Source organism: Bison bison, unplaced genomic scaffold (genome assembly GCF_000754665.1).
Source record: "Bison bison bison isolate TAMUID 2011002044 unplaced genomic scaffold, Bison_UMD1.0 scf7180017864389, whole genome shotgun sequence".
NCBI lineage: Eukaryota > Metazoa > Chordata > Mammalia > Artiodactyla > Bovidae > Bison > Bison bison.
Genome location: NW_011494961.1, coordinates 2,447,939 through 2,455,091, shown reverse-complemented (window position 1 = coordinate 2,455,091; position 7,153 = coordinate 2,447,939). Strand labels below are relative to the sequence as shown.

At 40.9% G+C, this 7,153-nt stretch overlaps 1 protein-coding gene across 1 annotated transcript in view; it reads left to right on the top strand.

The window, feature by feature from the left end:
• Positions 1–7,153, top strand: part of UGT8 (UDP glycosyltransferase 8) — a 108,831-nt gene that overhangs the window by 35,458 nt on the left and 66,220 nt on the right. The window lies entirely within an intron of this gene.

Genomic DNA, 7,153 nt, shown 5'->3' with positions numbered 1-7,153 from the left:
TTTCCCCCCCCCCCCCCTTTTTTTTTTCAATTATGTATCTCAAACCCTGTAGGAGCCATATTGCATATCTGTTGTTGTGGGGGGAATTTCCAGCCTCAGGTTGACTCTGGATTTAAACTCAACCTCTGATGGCATTTATCAGAAGTGTAGGGCCTGTTCTGTGGTTTTCTCTACCACAACTGTTTCTACTCTTAAAATTCTTGAAGCAGCCACTCACAACAACAGTCAAAGTGTTCGTTTCCAACTCTGGTCACTACATTAAAGAAATCTGCCAGAGTCTTGAGGAAGAGTCAGTCTAGGTTTTCTCCCGTAGGTGTCACATAAGCACAATCTCTGGCAGAATTTTCTCTTGGGGAAATAAGGTGATTGGGATATAGCCTGTAGATTTCTCTCATGCCTGCATTAGAAGCACATTTAATAAATAACACTTTGATATATTTCATGGAACATGAAGAGATAGAACTTGCCAGATCTTTGACCTATAAACCCTAGATTGCCACTTTTGAAGACAGTGAGAGAAAGCAGTTGTTCTTTCTGACGCCAGCTGTAAAGAATAAAGGTTAATCTCAGGCTGTCTCAGCCATTATCAAGCCCACTTGGAAAATTTAATTAGTCTCTCTCAGAGTCACTGTGTGATGTATTACCCCTTTCCTAAAAGTATCTAAAATCAAACTTCAGAAATAGCTTATAAAAGTCCCGGAACCAAGTTTATCTCTACCTGAACTGAGCCATTCCTAATGTCGGGCATATCGGCCCTGCTCCCTTCAAGTCTTCATCTTTTCCCAACCAGAGCACTGCCATTTTGCCTGTTCCTTTGAATTTTTGTTTGAATACTGTCTCCCCTCTTTATATGGAAGAAGGAATTAGTGACGTTCATTTTTCCTGTATTATAGCAGCTTGAACTGTAAGTACAGAACACTATTGTATGCTTAGTAAAATAGCGTGGGTCCTTATGGCTTCATTACAGTAGTCCCTCCTTATCTGTAGCTCGGTTATCCTCGATCAACCATAATATGAAAATATTAATTGGAAAATTCCATAAATCAACAATGTGTAAGTTTTAAATTGTACATTGTTTTGAGTAGTGAAGTATGATATCTTATATGGTCCAGCTCAGTCCTGCTCCATTCTGCCCTGAATCCCCATCCATCCACGTGGTCTGCTTCTGACCTCCAGCCAACGGCATCATCATGGCTCTGTGATCCAGCATCACCTTGAGCAGATGATCCTCCTGCTGTCGCCTAACTCTGTATCGTAACGCCTGTGTCATTGACCTTACTCCGTCTGGTCATGTCTTATCTCATGTCATCACACGAAGGGAGAGTAGAGCCCAATAAGATATTGAGAGAAACCACATTCACATAATGTCTATTGCAGTGTATTGTGATCTATTTTATTTTTAGTTATTATTGTTGATACCCTACTGTGCCTGATTTGTAAATTAAGCTTCATCACAGGTATGTATGTGTAGGAAAGAGCATGGTATATATAGGGTTCAGTATTATTTAAGATTTCGAGCATCCCCCGGGGGTCTTGGAACATATGTCACGTGGATAAACTGGGTTACTGTATACTTTGTTTTACTTTAAAAGCATCTTTTGCGTGGTTTTTGGAACTTCCTATAATGTTATTATCCAGGATGTTTTCTGACTTGCCATGATTTCTAGTTTGGCACCAGTTTGACCCAATTTGTGGGCTTCCCTGTTCTTTTTTTCCTCTCTGGGCATTTTGTAATTATTCTTTTGAATATGTGCTCCTTATTTACAATTCCTGCTTTGGCTCCGACAGGTGTCACACTCAGAAATATACACATCTGGCATGAGTATGTGTTAGGTATGTGAACCTAGATAAGTATATTTTGTGTGTGTGTGCTCAGTCATGTCTGACTTTCTGCATCCTGTTGGACTATGGCCCACCAGACTCCTCTATTGCTGGGATTCTCCAGGCAAGAATATTGGAATGGGTTGCCGTTTCCTCCTCCAGGAGATCTTTCCAACCCAGGGGTCGAACCCGCATCTCCTGTGTCTCCTGCATTCGGGCAGGTTCTTTACCCACTGAACCATCAGGGATAAGTATATTATTATCATTGAAAATCTGTGAGGTTATAAAGTGTGAAGGGCCGTTTTCACTTCAGTGTTCCATTTACAAAGTTCTTTAATAGGGAGAATTTTGAAGAATGGTGGGTCTTATTTGTTCATATTTTCCCTACCCTTGTGAGGTTTTATATGCTTTGGAACACATGCATTTCTATTGAGATTTCTCTAGTAGATTTGTTTGATACAATACACTGTACCTCAGCGTTGTAAAAGTTAATGAGTTTCTCAAATGCCTGTATTATTTACAGGTCACAGTTGTGACAGTAAGATAATAGAGCCCACAAGTGGCCTCTTAGAATACATGATTCACTAATAACACCTTAATTGTTAACTGCCTTGGTGTCTTACCCTGGCAGTGCCTTAAGTTTTCCAGATGTCTAGAAATGATTTGACAGTGAGACTTCTTTTCATAGCCTGGGATAAAAAGGTAGAGAAAATGTCTAAAAGACATGTTTTCAGAAGCTTTCACAATGTTTGAGCCTAAAGAAACTCTAGAGAGCGTCTAGTTCAGCTCCACTTTTCCATCTCAAAATACCGGAAGTGACCCATTCACTTGTCACATATGAGATTAAAAGGATTTGAGTGTCTCATCCAGGCCACACAGTTTGTGGCACAGCCAGGTGAAACACGGATCGTGTTCCTATGAATTAGATATTTTGTCAAGATGCGTGCACTCTCGTTACTCATTTTACTCATTTACACATTTATAGCATATTCAAGGAACTTCCCTGTAGCTTATATCGGTAAGAATCTCCTTGCAATGCAGGAGACCTGGGTTCAATCTGTGGGTCGGGAAGTTCCTCTGGAGAAGGGAATGGCAACCCCCTCCAGTATTCTTGCCTTGAGAAGCCCATGGACAGAGGAGCCTGGTGGGCTACAGTCCTCGGGCTTGCAAAGAGTTGGATACAACTGGGCAACTAAGCACAACATATTCAAAACTATGCAGAGACAATTTCACTCATCTTTATTTGATAGCTCAAAGATTGTGAGGACTTGATATGATAGTCAAGTCACATCATTTTTACCCCTCCTTGGAGGAAGAAATGGCAACCCTCTCCAGTATTCTTGCCTAGGAAAACCAATGGACAGAGAAGCCTGGCAGGCTACCGTCCATGGATTGCCAAGAGTCGTGCCTGACTGAGAGACTAACACTTGTGTTTCAGAGATTTAATGATAGAAATCAGCCAGAATCCAGATCCTTTTGATTACAAAATGTTGTCTTGGTGTAGAGTGAAGAAATGGTCTACACTGATAATCGAATGATTTCTAAATGCATGTACCTGACTCATCATGCTATTTACTACCGACTGCCTACAATAGGAGTAATGACTTTTAGAGGAAGAGGTTTAGATTGGACTGTATCCATATTGCGGCTTATCTGTATCATTACAGTGTGGTAGAGAACATAGGAACAATTTTTTTTTAAAAGTTTACTTCCACCAGGAAGGAAGTCTGTAAATAGTCCCCCATTTGACTAGATCCTTCAAGTATTAAATGTGGATGAAGTAAATAATAACATCTAGTAGGGGGTGACTATAGCTTTTAGTAGTTTGTGACTAGGAGGTAATAATAATAATACTCCCAAAGAATAGTACATTTACTTAGGGAGTCTTTTGATTATTAAAATTCACATGTTTGAGGTGATAAATTTTAGGTGATTTCCCATTGGCAGAAAGTGGTCTAGTCCTGCTACGCTGCTGATCTCTGCCACTTTTCAGCTTCTACAGCCCTGAACTATCGTTGCACCTAACAGATTGTATCTTAATTATTGGTTTTTCACATGGTTTTCTCCCCTACTATGGTGTGGATGCCTTAAAGGGTAGACAATAAGGTGGATAACCTTTGTACCCTGAGTGCCTGGAAAATGGTAGTCATTCAATAACTGTTTAAAATTAAATGCATCAAATAGAAATCGTTGCCAAAAAATAGGTGATTCAGTGAGTATAACAATATTGTTAATATTATAACCATTATTTGTTTATTCCAAATTTATGTTCAGATGCCATTGCAGCCATTAAGTAACCTAACATTCCAAGTTCTTATAGTGAATTAGGATAGCTACTTAATGATATGATATTGAGAAAAGACGATCATCTCACTGCTCATTACCCAGTTGGTGAGCTAAATGGTCCCTAGTGTGTTCCAGATATGAAATAGGGCCAGTAGTGCTCAGGCACTATTGCTGTGTTAAGATGGCTTGGGAGGGTATGACCCTCATCTGGTTGGACTGCTACTGCTGCTGCTGCTAAGTCGCTTCAGTCGTGTCCGACTCTGTGTGACCCCATAGACAGCAGCCCACCAGGCTCCCCTGTCCCTGGGATTCTCCAGGCAAGAACACTGGAGTGGGGTGCCATTTCCTTCTCCAATGCATGAAAGTGAAAAGTGAAAGTGAAATCACTTAGTCGTGTCCGACTCCAGCGACCCCATGGACTACAGCCTACCAGGCTCCTCCATCCATGGGATTTTCCAAGCAAAAGTACTGGAGTGGGGTGCCATTGCCTTCTCCAGGGGCTTTATTGCCAGGCTAGGGGTGTGAAAGGCATTTTCATTGCACCATTTGTACAGACATTTTTTTAAATTAGGGAAACAGTCCTGGGGAGAGATACAGATAAGATAAAAAGATGAACAGAGATAAGAAAGAGCCAGAGCCCAAGGACTGGGTCATGAGATCCTCACTGTTGTTCATTTTGTCATTTGCCAGAACTCCCTCACAGAGAAAGGTTTGGTGGCGGCGGGGGGTTGGGGGGGGGAAGAGACATTGTGCAACAGATTCATTAGATTAACCCACTTGTGAACAGATCAGGTTATGAGAAGAAGAATAAAACTGAGGAGCAAAACAGTGGCTTTTTACATGTAGTTTTCATTGAGTAACCTAGAAGCCTTTCCTTATTATTACATATGGAAATGGAAAGCTGACTTCCCCTAGAGTGAATGAATGTCTAGGCTGAGTTATGTATGGGACCACAGTTACTGGGGCTAACAGACTGATCCAGGGTTGCAGCAAATATGGGAAATTATGGTGATGGACAGGGAAGCCTGGTGTGCTGAAGTCCATGGGTCACAAAGAGTCAGACACGACTGAGCGACTGAACTGAACTGAAGGCTATTTAAATAGTTGCTTATAAATTATTTCTTGAAATATAAAGCTAGAGATAGGATTATAACTATTGTATTATGTTGATTAAATTGTCTTCTTTTAAGTAAGTATAATTTAATCTATATGTTTCATAGTTGGTTCTTAATTTTGGATACCATCACCTACAAATAATTTTTTAGGGTGTCTTTATTCATGTGCTATATTGGTAGCTATGCAGGGATCAGAAGATTGAGAACTATAACATTTGCAAGAGATGAATGATTTAATTTCAACTACTAATTCTTAGCTGAAAGATTCACCACAACATGATAGTTGGGCATAAATAATAGATTCCCTGTGGGATTTTATAGGCTTCCTAGGTGGCTCAGTGGTAAAGAATTTACCTGCCAAATACTGGAGATGCAGAAGACACAGGTGCAGTCCCTGGGTTGGGAAGATCCCCTGGAGGAGAAAATGGCAACCCGCTCTAGTATCCTTGCCTGGAAAAATCCCATGAGAAGAGGAGCCTGGTGGGTTATATAGTCCATAGATTCGCAAAAGAGTCGGACAGGACTGAGTGAAAGAGCCATGGTACTTCATTAATGTAAAATGTTGCAGATATTTCTTGCACAAGTTTTGTAGGTGGATCATATATTTTGTCTTTATTTTGTAGTGAGAAACCAGATTACCTAAGTGAATCTATCCAGGAAGTAAATTGGGCAGTGTTGCAACTATCAACAAGTTACTGTTTACTTCACTGATAGGGACGTTTTCTAAGCAGCGCTGTAGTTTTGAATAGCTTATCAGTTGCTTCTGTAAGCATTATAGGCTTGGAAGAGTTTTCTGATACTTTTAGAGAGTATATAATTGAAAGTGCAGTCTGACATAATTTTTAAACGCCTTTCTTCCTCTGCTATTGAGTATTTAAGCTTTAAGATGCCCAGTAGAGTTATTCATTTAGATGTTAGACAGTGGTGATGTCAAGGAAAATGTATTTTAACTGGTCATATTTACAAATAGTAATTCTCGCAATTAAATAGTTGTTCCGGTTTTTTTAGAAAAATATTTTTCACAAATACTCTCATTCCAAGCCAAACAGTTCTAGTTTGGAAATGCAAATCGCTACTGTCCATGAGTTTGTCATTTTTTTCAGTTTGTCCATGAGTTTGAGTGCAGATTTTGACATAAAGGACCGAGTGAGCCTGAGCTTCTGAAGAAGTGGTGGCTCTGGAGACAAGCCACCCATTTCATAGTTTTGTTTACGGAATTTTTTATACCAAAATGTCCAGGGGCTGTGGCAAAGTAGCCAGATGGAAAAACATGGGCTTTTTGAGCCAAATGGCCCTGGGCTTTAATCTTGGCCTTAATAAGACTTGGAGAGGGAGGGTGTCAGCCTCCTTAAAGTGAGGATGGCAGTGCCTACTTCAGAGGGTTTCGGGGAATGAGAGCCCTGGCAATGCCTGGTGGGAATAGTTCTTGTTCTTATTATTGTTCCGATAACTCTCGTTACTGAAGATGAGCTCTGGTTACTAAATCACCCTCACCTGCTATCTTCCACCTGGCAAACAGAAGAATGGTTTCAGAAGGGGAGGAAGTGTCTATGGCATCACCCCTACTCACTTCAGGGGTTGGCCCTTGGTCCTTCTCCTTCCATCTTGGGGACGTTTATTTCCCTTTCCTTCATCCTCTTTCTCACTGAAGTAGAAGGAAAAGAGCAAGTGAACTATATGGGGATTGGACATCTGAGCCTTAAGAAATGAGCAGAAGCTGACAGGTGTGTCCTGTTCAGGGAGTGCCCTCCTGGTGCTTCCAGATGCTGGCTTCTTTAGGCTCAGTGATGTTATCTGTGGATTTTCAGTCCTTTAAATGGAGGGGCAGTGACGCCAGCCCTGTTCTGCAGGCTCCATCCTTGTTCCTTTTCCTCCTCTGTGCTTCTCATTCCTGTCGGACCTAAGGAGACACTCTGAACAAATAAATACCT